Here is a 16,793-nt window from a genome sequence, read left to right as displayed (position 1 = left end):
GTATTTATATTACGTGTGGACAATTTGACATTTAAGTCAATGCAATCTACACACACTATATTCTGTGAGTTTTGGAAGTGTATTGTCACTTCCGACAAGAATATTTTTATTTTCACAGTTTCTGTACTTCATCACTCCCATTTCTCTCTATTTTCATATTTCGCAATTTTGGATTACATGGATATTTTTTATGGTTGTATCAACAAGAGTTAAATCTTAATTTTTGATTGGTGCACTACGTCACAACATTTATTTTCTTTATTGTATTGCATTTTCTTAGTGTCAAGTGGTAGCACACCCCATTCTCTGATTAGTCCAGGTGACAAGCTATCACAAATAAGGGGCTCATTTTAGAGACTCTTAGTATAGACTATATCCTTTGCCACTTAGATCCCTTCTTTCCTGAATACAAATGGGGAAGCAAAGCTGGCAGATTATTAGCATCCATGTCTCATTCTCGTAAAACTAGAACAGATACTGCAGCCATTTTACATCCTAGAAAGGGTGTGCTACCAAGGTAGCGTAAGCAGGCGCTACCAGAGGTGCTTTGCCAATAGCAGCCACTTGGTAGTACATTGTCAGTCCCACAAAGAAACCAAAAGTAAAAAAACAAGAAAGTGGCGCTTGTTTGATGAAAAAATTACCAAGAAATGTATTAACAATTATTAAAGGTCATAACACATTAAAACAAATTACATATATAAAAAATGCATGCAGGTAGAATAAAAATAAACATAAAAAACAATTATGTATACTGAATAAGACCCTGTGTTGATAGGAGCTAGAACATATTTTTGTTGGGGAGAACGGTAAATTCCATCTTGGCTGATAGTCTGTTTGGAGAAAAAAAAATGAGGTAGAAAAAACTGTTTATAACATAATATATGCCCACTGGATTTATAGTTACCCAGTGCCGGTAGAGGATATCAATCCTTTGGAATAGCATTGCAGCAGTCGTCCTCAACAATCCGGCGATATATCTGGTTGGTGTTTTTGTTCTCCAAAGTGAGGTTAAACATCCTAGCACTGGCACTTCAGTCACAGACCGATTTCGGATTGTTTTGTGAATATTATGACTATCTATACTGGTCAAACAATAGATAATGATCTTCAAAATATCTCATTACAAAAGGCCTGTCTGCCACAAATGACACAAGCTTAACAGTTCAGAATAAATTTCTCAGGCCATCAAAAGCCTTGCATCCCATAAAGTTCCAGACCCAGATGATATATCGGGTGAGTATTTAAAAATATAAAATTCTAACATTCTTCTGGCTATACAGGAGCTTCATCAGAGAAGCTTCCCAATACCCCACATTAAATGGGTCTCACACAATATTTTTACAAAAACCAGGTAGAGATCCCCAGCTACCAAGTCATATAGGCAGTGCTTCTTAGATTGACACAACCATGTGCACTGCAGGGGGGCAGATGTAAAATGTGCAAAGAGAATTAGATTTGGGTGTTATTTTGTTTCTGTGAAGGGTAAATACTGACTGCTTTATTTTTACACTGCAATATAGATTTTGAAGTAAAACCCACCAAAATCTAATTCTCTTTGCACAAGTAACATCTGCGCCACCTGCAGTGCACATGGTTTTGTCCATCTAAGAAGGATTTTGTCAGAAAGAGTGAACTAGAATAAGGCCCTCAGTTCCTGAACCTCTTATTAAATATGACATCATCAGTTCCTGAACCTGTCCAGCGCCAAAATGTACTTTCCATAAATTGTTATTATAATAAAAATTATTAATAATATTTGAAAGCTCTTTTTGAGTGCCTTCTTTTCTGAATTTTATATATATATATATATATATAAATAAAAATTTCCTTTTCTATCTATATATCAATATAAGTTTTTGTAAATAGGTTCCTGAACCTATTTTTCCAGAAAAATAGTACTTCATATAGGCCAATGAATAGTACTTCATATAGGCCAATGACATTGCTGAAGGTAGATTTAAAAATTGTATCCAAAATTATGACCCTGTATACGTATATACAGATAACCACCTGGGCTGTGTTTATTTTTAACTCAGATTTTCTTATTTTTCCAAATGCTAATGAGGCCATAGTGTTCCCGCTAGGCTGTTTTAGCGGGGTGCCCGATATTTTAAGGGCAAAATGCGCCCTGCCCCTCTCGCAACGCCCCGCTAAAACAGCCTGGTGCCTGCCCGGCGTCGCCTCAGACGGCAATGCACGGCGCTTCCCCGGCATCACGGCACCTTCCCCCTGTAGTGGCGACATCTTCGGCGGGGCCAAGGCCGCCCACTTTAGTCACGTTTGCAGCCTGGCCCGCCCACTTTAGTGACGTTGGCGGCCCGGCCCGCTCACTTTAGTGACATTGGTGGCCTGGGACCGCCCGCAAGTGTGACCGCGCCCCCCCCCCCCCCGGCGCCGCAAGTGTGACCGCGCCCCCCCCCCCGGCGCTCTGCCCGACAAAATTTCTAGAGAGAACACTAGGCCATGACATGCTGACATCACTGGTACATATGCGTACACCGTCGCCAACCATCGAACCATGTGGTATGTTCCCCCTGGCCTGCGAATGGATGTTACTGTGTAACATTCATTCACATACCCTGAATGCAAATCGTGCTTGCGAATGTGTGGCACCAACCAACTATTCGCAAGGCAGGATTTGGTGGACTCGCAAGCTGCAAATTCACAACCTTGCAAAACAACCAGAATAACCCCCATAGTGAGTTTATGAGATTTGGCAATTTAGACTTTGCTTTAAGGTCAAGAGGTCAACCTAGGAACAGGACTATACTATTTAATTATTCACCATTGTAGGAGACTGAACCATGTTTAGTATACATGTTTTTTATTTATGTTTTTTTATTATTATTTGGGGCAGCATGGATGGTGTAATGGTTAGCATTACTGCCTCACAGTGCTGAAGTCATGGGTTTGATTACCACCATGGACTTAACTGTGTGGAGTTTGCATGGGTACTCCGGTTTCCTCCCACAATCCAATGTTCAACTATACTCTGTAAAGCACTGCAGAATTTGTATGCGCTATATAAGTAACTGTTAATAAATAATAAATTAATATTATTATTCTATAAATAAATATTAATTCTTTTTACTATCCCATGGTAATTTAATTAGATTTTTCCTCAAAACAGCTGAGTTCCTTCATTTTTTTGTCTCTAGTTAGTTCATCTGTTACCTGGCTTGCCCAGTACCACCCAAGTTATCAGCCACTTTCTCAGATTGTGACCATTGATATTTCCACGTTTGGTTTATTAACATCAGTTACAGTCATCATCGGTGGATCTCTCCTGTGCCTGTGTTAGTGGTATCTGCTTGAGCTCTGTACTTACCTGCAGTGCTCCTCTGTGTCTCCGTACATCACCGATCTCCATACCCCAAAAAGGGGGTATGGAAACTCAAATGTAATTTTGCCACTGTACAAAGCATTGGTTAGACCACATCTGGAATATGGAGTACAATTCTGGGTCCCACACTATAAAAAGGACATCATAGAACTGGAAAAAGTCCAAAGAAGAGCAACAAAACTAGTAAAGGGAATGGAGAATTTGAGCTATGAAGATAGATTGAACCATTTAGGATTGATTACGCTAGAAAAGAGTCGTTTAAGGGGGAGACATGCTTAACATGTTCAAATATATTCAGGGGCCAATATAAGGAACTGTCAGACGCCCGTTTTACTGTAAGGAAGGACTCAAGAACACGAGGACATGAGTTTAGATGAGAGGAATGAAGATTTCGTTCCTGTTGAAGAAAATATTATTGGTACTTGTTTCCTAGCACGGCCACACCGATTTACATCGGGGTGGTCGTGTCGGAAAAATCGGGTCGATCGCATTGCATGCGATTTGGTCGCATGCGATGCGATCGACGCGACCGACCGATTTTGGACCCGATTTTTTTTTTGATGAAATGTAAATCGGGTCCCTGGGACCCGATTTTACATAGTATTCAATGTAAAAATATTCCCAACCCCCCCAAATTTAACGGCGGTGCGCGTCCTACGACCTTTTCATTCCCCTACTATCCACGTCGGCGTGGAGTTGAGAATAGAATAGTGTGGCGAGCGCAGCGAGCCACCGAGCCCGAAGCGTGGCGAGCGCAGCGAGCCCCGCGAGGGGACGCGGATACCTTCACAGGTAAACGCGTCCCTTCGCGGACTTCACAGGTGTCCGCGTCGCCACGGACACCTGTGAAGGCCGCGAAGGGACGCGTATAACTGTGAAGGTATCCGACGCGATGCCCCCGATATTTTACCTTTCCCGACACGATTTCAATGTTAAAATATTTTTTAACATTGAATCCTATGGGGAAATCGCGGGCATCGCGTCGGTCGCGTCGGGACCATTGTTAATGGTCCCGACCGACGCGATGCCCCCGATATTTTGTCTTAGCCGGCCAAATGGACCTGATTTCAAAGGAAATCGGGTCCATCGCGTTAATCGTGTACCTTAACTTAAGGTACACGATTACTCCCGATTGTGGCCGTGCTAGGAAACAAGTGCCATATTATTTTACAGTAAGGGCAGCCAAATTATGGAACTCTCACTGGAGAAGTGGTGTCGGCAGACACAATAAATAAATTTAAAATAAGGTTGGATAAACATCTATTGGTTTAAAACATACAGGGGTACAAGCAATAATCATGGTCTGTCCTTGAATATATCAACACTACGTATAGCAAGGGAGGAAGCTAATACACCAAGGTTGAACTGGACGGATGTGAGCCTTTATTCAGCCTTAAAAACGATGTAACTATGCCTCCCGGCAAATAGCACTACAAGATCAAGCTCAAAGTCGCATGGAACCTGCTGCCTGCCGCAGGACCTGCCATCTGCCCCATCACACAGACCACATTGCTGCACATAGGTGCGTGCCAGCGGTGCTGCACTGCTGGCACACACCTATAGATCAGACTGACACATCACATGTCACTGATGGGTCCGATCTGACAGATTAAACCTGCAGCAGGTCTCCATCTGTAGGGTCCGTCCCGATGCGCACAGGACCGCGCATTGGGTCGGGTGAAGTGTCAAACACATCGGGTTTGGGACGATTTCTAAATCGGCACAAAACGGAGAAGTGTATGGGGACCTTAAGAGTGAACTGTAAAATAGGATTGTAGGTAAATAAGGAATCTGATTTTTTATTGTGACCCTGACTATTATATTTGCTGCTTGGAATGAACTTTTGTCCCTGACGATTGTGTCTGCTACCTAGACTGGACTTTATCTTGTGGCCACAGTGATCTTTTTACAGCCTGGATTGTAGTGTCTTATGTTTGTGACCTGAACTATGCTATGCAAACATTTGTTCCAGTTACCTGATTGTGCTGTTCTTCAGAACTTTACAACAAACTGCTGTGTACCAATCTCCAAGCCAGCTGCTCTGCAGAGGTCTTATTGCCAAGCAGCTAAAGCTTACATGGCTAAGCAATGCATTACCTGTGATTTTACTTTTCCAACAATTTTTTTTCTTTTTTTACTAGCGTAAAAATGAAGCAGCCAGTACTTACCCTACACAGAAACAAAATAACTTTTCAGACCTGATCAATTATTTGCTAATTTGCAGATCCCTGTGATCAGATAGTCAAAGTGAAATTCTGCCCTGTGCAAGGCTGTAATTGGCTTGTGAAAATATTTCAGATCGGGGATTGGATGTAAATACATTCCCAACCCATCTAATGATTTCCCCAGTGTGTGCAGTCTGTGCGTAACCCAGGACCTACTGGATTGGTTTGATAGGGGCTGGAGCTGACGTCACATGATCTCCCTGAAAATGTTTGGGCACACCTGTGTTTTCCCTGACACTCCCAGAATATGACCAGTTACCACCCCCAAGCACCGGTTTCCGGTCAGTCAACCTGTATAACCCCCTAACTCTTTCTGCATATGTTACATTTTCCCCACCTGCAGTCCACATGGTCTTGTCCATTTGAGAAAAACTGTACTTTGCGATCAACTCTGAATTAGACTCTATGTTCAAATTTAGCCATGAAGACTATAGTGTATCTTCAGCTTTATATATTTGTCATGTATCCCACATTTTAATATGCATACAGGGCCGGCACTACCCACTCAGCGAGGAATGCAAGGCAGTTAGTTGCCGGGCTGGAGAGGCGCTCTCCCTTCTCTGTTAACCTGCTCCTAGCTGTTGCTGCCGCCACTGCGCCTGTGTCGGCAGCAGTGTGGCAGCTTGAAAAGAATGAAAGCATCCATGAATTTGAGCTGAAATGGGGTGGAACTTCATTGGAATGAGGAAGCAGGGACTCCATGGACTGGGTGAGCTTGGCTGCTTCTAAGCCTACGTTCAGGGGTGGGCTGGGCCAGGGGGCAGGATGCCATGTGCCCCCCGGGCCGCTCAATCAATTTGTGTGCGGGCCGACTGTTTCTGAGGCTGCTGCTGCAGCCACGGCTGACCAGTCTCTGACTGGTCTTCAGAAACATGGCCGCTGGCCTCCTGCACTGAGAACGTCCAGTGCAGGAGGCCGCTACACACAGTGGGGCTGTAGACTCTCTGAGCAGTCAGTCCTCTGTGGCTGCCAGCAGCTGCTGCGCCTGTGTCACACTGCATTACAGGCAGCAGCACGGACAGCACAGAGGATCCCTCCCTGCTCTTAAGCACCCTGGTCAGCGCCGCTGCAGGGACCGCAAAGGGGGCGGGGCTAACATCCGGAGGGGCGGAGCTACACAAATGTCTATTGGTATTGGAAAAAGGAGAGGATGAGCTGCCAGCCTGAAGTGCCCTGAACTAGTTAAGTAAAATGTGAGTGTACTTTAACTGGTGTGGGCATATGTACAAGCAGCGCTACTAGTGTCGGCAACTGGTGTGGGCATATGTACAGACAGAGCTACTAGTGTCGGCAACTGGTGTGGGCATATGTACAAGCAGCGCTACTAGTGTCGGCAACTGGTGTGGGCATATGTACAGACAGAGCTACTAGTGTCGGCAACTGGTGTGGGCATATGTATAATCAGTGCTACTAGTGTCGGCAACTGGTGTGGGCATATGTACAAGCAGCGCTACAAGTGTCGGCAATTGGTGTGGGCATATGTACAAGCAGCGCTACTAGTGTCGGCAACTGGTGTGCGCATATGTATAATCAGCGCTACTAGTGTCGGCAACTGGTGTGGACATATGTACAGGCAGCGTTACAAGTGTCGGCAACTGGTGTGGGCATATGTACAGGCAGCGCTACTAGTGTCGGCAACTGGTGTGGGCATACGTATAATCAGCGCTACTAGTGTCGGCAACTGGTGTGGACATATGTACAGGCAGCGTTACTTCTGTCGGCAACTGGTGTGGGTGTTACGTATAAGCAGCGCTACTATTGTTGGCAACTGGTGTGGGAGTTACGTATAAGCAGAGCTACTCCTTTTGGCAACTGGTTTGGATGTTACGTATAAGCAGCGTTACTACTGTCAGCAACTGGTGTGGGCATTATGTAAAATTTGTGATACTACTACTGTCGGCAACTGATTATGTACAGTATAAGTTGCGCTGCTACTGTTGGTAACTGTGGGCATTATGTAGGCATATGCAGGTGTACTCGGGGCATTGCGTGGAGCATAATGTGTGTCGTAATATCATATGGGCATTATGATGTGCGGCATTTTGTGTAAGGGGCATTACACTGTGTGGCATAATACATAATGGGCATTACTGTGTGTGTGGTATAATGTGTTATGGGCATTATGATGTTATTAGTACTTTTATATGGTCACACCTCTTCCCCATGACGTATCGCTGTTACATTTTGCTGCGCGCCTTCGGCGCGCACTCTCCTGTTTTTAGTGTGGTGGTGGGGTACACACCAATTTCCTTTCTGCCACAGGGTACCAAAATGGCTACTTACACCACTGGTTCTGGCATAACTAGGTGAGCTTGGCTGCTTCTAAGCCTACGTTCAGGGGTGGGCTGGGCCAGGGGGCAGGATGCCATGTGCCCCCCGGGCCGCTCAATCAATTTGTGTGCGGGCCGACTGTTTCTGAGGCTGCTGCTGCAGCCACGGCTGACCAGTCTCTGACTGGTCTTCAGAAACATGGCCGCTGGCCTCCTGCACTGAGAACGTCCAGTGCAGGAGGCCGCTACACACAGTGGGGCTGTAGACTCTCTGAGCAGTCAGTCCTCTGTGGCTGCCAGCAGCTGCTGCGCCTGTGTCACACTGCATTACAGGCAGCAGCACGGACAGCACAGAGGATCCCTCCCTGCTCTTAAGCACCCTGGTCAGCGCCGCTGCAGGGACCGCAAAGGGGGCGGGGCTAACATCCGGAGGGGCGGAGCTACACAAATGTCTATTGGTATTGGAAAAAGGAGAGGATGAGCTGCCAGCCTGAAGTGCCCTGAACTAGTTAAGTAAAATGTGAGTGTACTTTAACTGGTGTGGGCATATGTACAAGCAGCGCTACTAGTGTCGGCAACTGGTGTGGGCATATGTACAGACAGAGCTACTAGTGTCGGCAACTGGTGTGGGCATATGTACAAGCAGCGCTACTAGTGTCGGCAACTGGTGTGGGCATATGTACAGACAGAGCTACTAGTGTCGGCAACTGGTGTGGGCATATGTATAATCAGTGCTACTAGTGTCGGCAACTGGTGTGGGCATATGTACAAGCAGCGCTACAAGTGTCGGCAATTGGTGTGGGCATATGTACAAGCAGCGCTACTAGTGTCGGCAACTGGTGTGCGCATATGTATAATCAGCGCTACTAGTGTCGGCAACTGGTGTGGACATATGTACAGGCAGCGTTACAAGTGTCGGCAACTGGTGTGGGCATATGTACAGGCAGCGCTACTAGTGTCGGCAACTGGTGTGGGCATACGTATAATCAGCGCTACTAGTGTCGGCAACTGGTGTGGACATATGTACAGGCAGCGTTACTTCTGTCGGCAACTGGTGTGGGTGTTACGTATAAGCAGCGCTACTATTGTTGGCAACTGGTGTGGGAGTTACGTATAAGCAGAGCTACTCCTTTTGGCAACTGGTTTGGATGTTACGTATAAGCAGCGTTACTACTGTCAGCAACTGGTGTGGGCATTATGTAAAATTTGTGATACTACTACTGTCGGCAACTGATTATGTACAGTATAAGTTGCGCTGCTACTGTTGGTAACTGTGGGCATTATGTAGGCATATGCAGGTGTACTCGGGGCATTGCGTGGAGCATAATGTGTGTCGTAATATCATATGGGCATTATGGTGTGCGGCATTTTGTGTAAGGGGCATTACACTGTGTGGCATAATACATAATGGGCATTACTGTGTGTGTGGTATAATGTGTTATGGGCATTATGATGTTATTAGTACTTTTATATGGTCACACCTCTTCCCCATGAAGTATCGCTCCTACATTTTGCTGCGCGCCTTCGGCGCGCACTCTCCTGTTTTTAGTGTGGTGGTGGGGTACACACCAATTTCCTTTCTGCCACAGGGTACCAAAATGGCTACTTACACCACTGGTTCTGGCATAACTAGCCAGGGGGAGAATCCTGTGGGGGTCCTAATATTATACAGGGGAGCAGCCTGTGGTGTCCTATTATTGTTTTTTTTTTTTATTAATACATATACGAAAAACCTCCATTTAATGATGCGCTGTTGGGCCGGTACTCTGGACTTGCCCCCCCAGGCTAAAAGTTGCCAGCCAGCCCCTGCCTACGTTATTATGTCTGACAAATCGGAGGGGCTGCAGTGGTGGGAAATCAAACCAAGGAGAGATTGTGGGGAAGGTTAACTATGTAGGGGTGGATTTGAGGTGATGCCGGTGAGATTATGTGGGAGCAGGTGCCTGGCTGAGGAGGGAGTAGAGGATACTTACCCATACCTCTCAAGTTTTAAGGATTGGGACACCCGCGCAGCCCTGCCCCAAAAAGAGGCTTGACATCAGCAGAGGGAGGCCACAGTTCTGAGATACCATAGAGGTGTCTCAGATTGGCAATCGCTTAAGAAATCATTTGATGGTCGCCGACCATCAAATGATTTCTGCCCCGCACCCAAGGCTGCGAATGGATGATTATGCACATCATCCATTCACATGCCTGGGGGCATCGGACGGCCCTTGGTGGAGTTACAAGGCTGCGAAATTCACAGCCTTGTAAATCAAGCAGAATAAGGGCCTTAATCTCACCAGTCACATTACGCATGAGTCCTGTATAGCCAATATGTCATCACTTGATTGTGTCCTTGAATAAGTAGTGTGTAATCTAGAACCCAACTTATATATGTATGTGAAGGAAAGGATTCTGAAAAGCTATTTAATTTTGGGTTTAAAGTGAAATCCCCAATAAAGTTCATCCTATTCCCAGTTTTGTCTCTCTACAGACCCATTATTCCTTTTTTTTTTTCACAAGGTTTGCCAATTACAGAGTACCAAGCTGACACTGCTCAGAATGCCATCAACATGCCAGTCCTAACAATGTGGTAGATGTATGAAGCAGTGATAAGGGAGGAGAAGTGATAAAGTAAACTTTATCACCGGCCAATCAGCTCCTAACTCTCCCTTTTTAAACCCAGCCTGTAACGTAACAGTCAGGAGCTGATGGACTGCTGATAAATTACCTGGCACTTTATCACTTCTCCTCCCTTATCACTTCTTCATACATCTACCCCAATTTACAGATGGAGCGCCTCTCGCTATTGCTCCACCAGCGCCAGAATCTGTCTGCTGGTGATTGCTGGCGGAAGAGGCACTCCATCTGTCTGAGATGCGCGTGCGTCTCACACGCATGCACTTCTCAGTTTCCCGTCGGCGGGGGGCGGGAACCCTGTCCGTCTCCACTTCAGGGAGATGGACAGGGTTAGGGGGGGGCAGCAAGGCGGCGTGGACCCGGTGCGACCCTCGGCGAGGCGGTGGGGACCCGGGGGGGACTCGTAAGGCGACGCGCACGCATCTCGTGCGTGCGCGTCCCCTTACGGCAGCTGGCGGGGGATGGCAGCTGGCGAATCTTCCGCCATCCCCTGCAATAGCGAGAGGCGCTCCATCTGTATGGTAACAAGGAGGTTTATTCTGCTTGGTACGGTGGGACCATATACGGGTGGATCGTTTTTTTTTTTTTCAACTGCGCATACGTAGCTTTCGCTATGCGCATGTGCGACGACCTCACACCGCTCATGGACGGGTCTCTCTGTGCGAAAAAAACTGTATGCAAGAGCACTGTCATTGTGGGCGGCATGGGGGCGTTTTTAGGGGAGTGGCCGGCAGGGCCATCTTAACAGCAGTGTGGGCCCCTGGGCAAAGCAATGCACTGGGGCCCTTAGCCATTCTCCCCTCCTAGGGGTGGCGGGGTGCTATCAGCAGCAGCTTTGATGTCCCATGGGTGGCAGGGGGTGCTCAATCTTCCACTCAACATGTAGGACCTGGAGCAGTAACTTCTGCTAATTACTCCTTTACTGCACAGGTGGTGGGAGGGAGAACACTAACGTGTGGAAGGGGGCACTGAGCAGAATGAAGGGTTCCTTTGTAAATGACTTCCAGGGAGGTAGGGGGTGTTTTATACGCAGGGGAGGGTTGGATAATGGAGTGGGCTTAATATTCGTCATTTTCCGGTGGAAGGGCAGCTTGTTTGACTGCAGATATCGCCATTATCTGGAAATAGATTTCTTAGCCTTCAATAGTATAAAAACCTAGAGTCCCAACTCTCAGGAGGTGCTGGGGACTTGGGGATCAGAGATCAGGAGCCAGAGCAATCCATTGACAAAAATATAAAACTGTACACCAGACGATTGGAGCTGGAGCAGGGACCAGCTGCTGGAATGCTGATATCTCTGGTTCTGGCCATGATAGAGACAAGCCGCTAGTGTCAACAGAAAGGGGAGAGTCCCCAGCTTTTGGAATATACTCTCAGAAAAACTGAGAACCAGAGAAAACCTGAGAAATATGACTGGGAATTGCATTTAACATGTCAGATGTGGACTGCTGTTTTGAAGTTGGATATCTCCAGTTCCCCAGGGCCGATTTTCAAAACTCTGATATCCCTGGAAAAAGGGGATCCTCAGCTATCAGCATAGAGCCCCTATTCACCTGGGGCCCCTGGGCAAGTGCCCATTAAGCCCATATGAAAAGACAGCCCTGGCGGCCGGAATAATGAGGAAAACTGGGCGTAAACATGGGCGTACACGGGGGTGTGCACCAAAAATGTACGGTGCTACAACCGCCTCGATCGGCGAATGCACCAGGCATTTTGGGCCAAAAACAGGCGGACGCCAAAGATAGCTCCAGACCACCCCTAGAGATACCGTATGAGAGCGGACGCCTGGGTCTGCTAATTAACGCTGATTACTACACCTGAATGTAATAAACAATGCGGCAGGCTATTAAGTGAAAACCATGATTTCACTACCTGCAAGCCACACAGAGCCCTCAAACACATTGGAAGCATATCTTTTTACACTTCTCTACATGTAAAGGTTGTTTTAATTTTAGGTAAGATTCATTCTTATATATGTCAAGGTAGTTATTTTATAACCATCTACACCCATTCAGTAAGTGTTTTTGTATACTTTAAAAAGCAGGACACTCAATTCACAGAAGTCGACATGTGTCAACTTTTTCACTGTAACACCAACATAACTTTATTTAAAAGTTAATCCAATGTAGGGACACATAGATAGTGATTAAAATGCCACATTAGAGCATAATAAATATACATGTAATGAGGGTTAAAATGTTGTTTTATTAGGGTGTTTATTAAGGTAGACAATTGAGTTAATAGGAAATAATTATTGAATAACAGAATAATTCATTAATTGTCTTAATTATAGTTGAAAGGCAAGATTTTCAGTGCGATATATGTGAAGGGTATGCCACTGTGCACGGACGTACTCTCACTCTCACGATCGGTGACACTGAGTTTTCCATTGAAAAAAGGCGAGACCCGTCCGTGCACTGTGGCGTACGCTCAGATATATGGAAGATGTCGGTGTGAAATCGGACAAGATCCGTCCGTATACGGTGGTGTACGCTCTGTTGTATGCCAGTTAACGATGGCTAAGAGGAGATCCATTCGTATATGGTGGCACCACTCCCCATTGTCAGTGTTTGTGACCGTCCGTATGCGGCTGTTCTGTGGGTGGACTTTCGCTCGTGTACGGGAAACGTACGGTGAAACGGACCGTACGTTCGTTTCACCGACCTAACCAGAATAAGGGCCAAAATGTGGGCCAGATAATGATAAATGTTTAAACCAACACGCTGCAAAGGAAAATAGATTTCTGTAAATTACAAAAAAGTCATGAACCACAAGTTTAATTCAACCCATTCCAAGACTTCTAAATAGGGGTCGATTTAATTACCCAAGTCTACACAAATATAATGCCATCTTACCCCTTTCGTGTCTAATTGTATTAATGCCAATCATTTTCTTTGCTGTGTCAGGAGGTATAAGTAGACTAGTATTTTATAAAAGCACAAAGTTTTATGAAAATATCAAGGTATTGTTTGGGTACTGCCCAAACAACTTACTAATATGGATGTCAAATGGCTATTTCACATGCTCTGGCTCCTGCCGGGGGGGGGGGGGGTGCAAAACCCTGCACGGTCGGGAAGTCGTGCCACACAACGAAGATTAGAATGGTGGGGATGGCCACAGCCCGGCAGCCGTCCCTTCCAGTGGTGGGATCCGGCTGCAACTACTGTGTGCGGCACGGCATTTGGCCGTGCAGGGTTTCGACGCCCGGCACGAGCCGAAGCTTGTGAACCAGCCCAAAGTGTGACCAAAATGTGCCAAATAGGCTGTGCATAATGGTTGAAGAGATTCAACTGTAAGGGGTTAATACTTTGGCAAGGTGTCCACTGCATAGAAATGTTAACAATCGCTAACCAATGCTGTTTCAAGACATATTTGTTTCCAGAGACTTTGGGGCAGTAAATAGTCAATGTGCCAACTGAATTTGAATGTATTAAATAAAATTGTTGCAGATAGTAATTTGTCCACCTAATCTTCTAATAACTGGGATTTCCTCAGATGTTTTGGAAGATTCTGGGCCTAATGGGGCCCATACATCTACAGATCGATTGTCAGATTGGGCTGATTGGAACAAAAAAACTGGTAATATCTAAATGACCGCTTTTGGCAGTTATCCAGCATTTCAAAGCAAATGGTCAACTGTCATTTGCTCTCATCCATTACCAGGATTTTGTTCCAACTAGCCCAATCTGACAATCGATCTGCAGATGTATGGCCAGCTCTATTCTGGTTCACTCCTTCTGGCAAATTCATTCTTAGATGGACAAAACCATATGCACTGCAGGTGGGGTAGATGTTACTTGTGCAGAGAGAGTTATATTTGGTGAGGTTTTACTTCAAAGTGAGATCTATATTGCATCTATATTTGTTTCTTTTCCCTGCACAGAAACAAAAGAACTCACCCAAATCTAATTATCTGCACATATTACATCTGCCCGCCTGCAGTGCACATGGTTTTGTCCATCTAAGAAGGAATTTGCCAGAAGGAGTGAACCAGAATAAGGCCCTCAGTCTGTATAGCACACTGGATAGCATTGCTTCTTTACAATATAGCACCACATAGTGTATTGTGACTAGATTGTGTATTTCCTTTGTGTATTTCCATCCAGAAATACAACTGTTTTTGTTTTGTTTTTTTATGACTGCCTCCCACCAAAATCCAAAATTGGAAAAGCTATTTTTATACAGTGAATATATCTATTTTCCCTACCACATGTACACACAAATATATACTAAGGTTAATGTTTTCCAGGAGCCAATGTAAGGAAGAGAGATATATATCTAAATATCTAAATACCTATATATCTAAAGGATGACAAATAAACAGTTATTAAACCTGCCACCAAGTGGGGTAATTTTACAGATTGAGAGCTCCGATGCCGCAACTTGCTGATAAACATACCTACTAGATACTAAGAGCAATCATATAGAGGGGATTAATAAAATATTGGACACTTACTTAAGTCTGTATACAACTAAGGGAATAATAACAGAAAAGGTGAGAGACTATATTAAGATAGATGTTCCATCTACACCAGTAATATACATTTTCCCTAAGATACATAAATACGAAGAGAGACCACCAGTCATCCAGTTGTAACAGGGACTAATTCCATTTTGTCAATCTTATCCCATTATATAGACTTCGTTCTTCAGCCTATGGTTCAAAAGAATGCCTCCTATCTTAAAGATACCATCGAAGTTCTTGTGTATTATCACGGCGCCCCCGATTTCCATTGCAGGGCATTGTACGATGAAAAATCGCGTTGCATCGCATGCGATATGATCGCACATTACTTCACAGGTATATGCGTTCCCTCGCGGGGCTCGCTGCGCTCGCCACGCTTCGGGCTCAGTGGCTCGCTGTGCTCGCCACGCTTTATAAAATCAACTCCACGCTGACGTGGATAGTGGGGGTTTGAAAAGGTCGGAGGACACTTACCGCCGACCCTCGCGGACTCGCTGTGCTCGCCACGCTTCGGGTTGCCGTTCATTGTGGGATGCCGTTAGCAATGTGGGGGCATTTTACATATTTATTACCCATCAGGGTCGGTATACAATTAAAAATCGGGTGTGGGGGTGCCATTTAACATGGGACTCATTGTAATGGCATGCGATGTGACCCGATTTTAAAATTGTATACTCAGCCCGGGAAAAGGCTGAAATCGGGTCCATCGCATGCTATCGCATACCTTAATTAGTGGTATGCGATGGGCGCCGTGATAATACACAAGTACCCAATTTTATCTTAGTGGGTATTGCATTCATTGTAAAGAACAACCGTTCGAAAAAAGGCAAATCAGCCAAATGTACCTGTTTGTAACTCTGCCGATCAGGGGTTCTCAGCCATAATTAAGATTGAATGGGTACATTTGTAACCAGTGGAGGCTCTTACCCATTTGGAGGAGGGGGCTGCCGATACCCCCCCCCCTCTGCTGCGACCACCGCGCTCTCCGCACGGTCCTTCTGGTCCCCTTCATACATCCTGTGCATGCGCTGGCCCAAGCATCCATGGGCTGCCTTCGCAGCAGCCCTCGGGGGCTTAACCAGGCTCCCAGGTCCGGCACATGCACAGTATCATCCGCGGTACTGCACATGCGCAGAACCCCTTTTGGGGGCTGCCGTGCATTTGTGCATAGAGAGACATCCCAGAGGGAGGGATCACCTCCCAATGGGACTGCCTTGAGTGACTGGCAGGTCAGACTTCCGATAGTCACATTGAAGCCAGAGCAGTCTCACAGACTGCATCTGGCTTCACTTTAGGCAGAGACAGTGGCAGATTTTACCTTGGGGGGCTGCAGCCCATAGGTAAAAACCGACACTGTTTGTAACCATTCTTAGTTTGTCACCTATCTTAGTAAATTTCCCCCTTGGTGTCTTGAAAGCCTGCTTAATGTAGTTCCTACTCATAGGCTATGGGCTACTATAACCAATACTAGTAGTAGTGAGTGGAGACCCAAAACAGGGGCACAGGGTGTAACAAACTATTTTTTCTAGAGGGACCCCTGCAAGGAAATATGGACTTTCTTACACCCAACGTGCATGTTGTGACTACCTGCCTGGGTCACTCAATATTAGCACTAGGTAGCAGCTGGGGATAAATGAGATGGGTTAATATAAATTACTAGGAAAGATTCAGATGTTTGGATAATTAAATGATGAAAAAAGATGCTAGTTTCAATCAGGAATTGAGAATTCTGTAACAGCATGATAGAGCAGAACTGAATCTGGACCAATGGAAAACCTTTAAGACTGGAGCCAATGGTGAAAGTATGGGGGTGGATCCATTGGCTGGAACTGATGGAGCCAGCGGCTGTACAGGACAGTAACTGC

This window comes from Crinia signifera, chromosome 1 (genome assembly GCF_055691185.1).
Source record: "Crinia signifera chromosome 1, ASM5569118v1, whole genome shotgun sequence".
Lineage (NCBI taxonomy): Eukaryota > Metazoa > Chordata > Amphibia > Anura > Myobatrachidae > Crinia > Crinia signifera.
The sequence above is the reverse complement of the archived record's forward strand: the minus strand, read 5'-3'. Positions refer to the sequence as shown.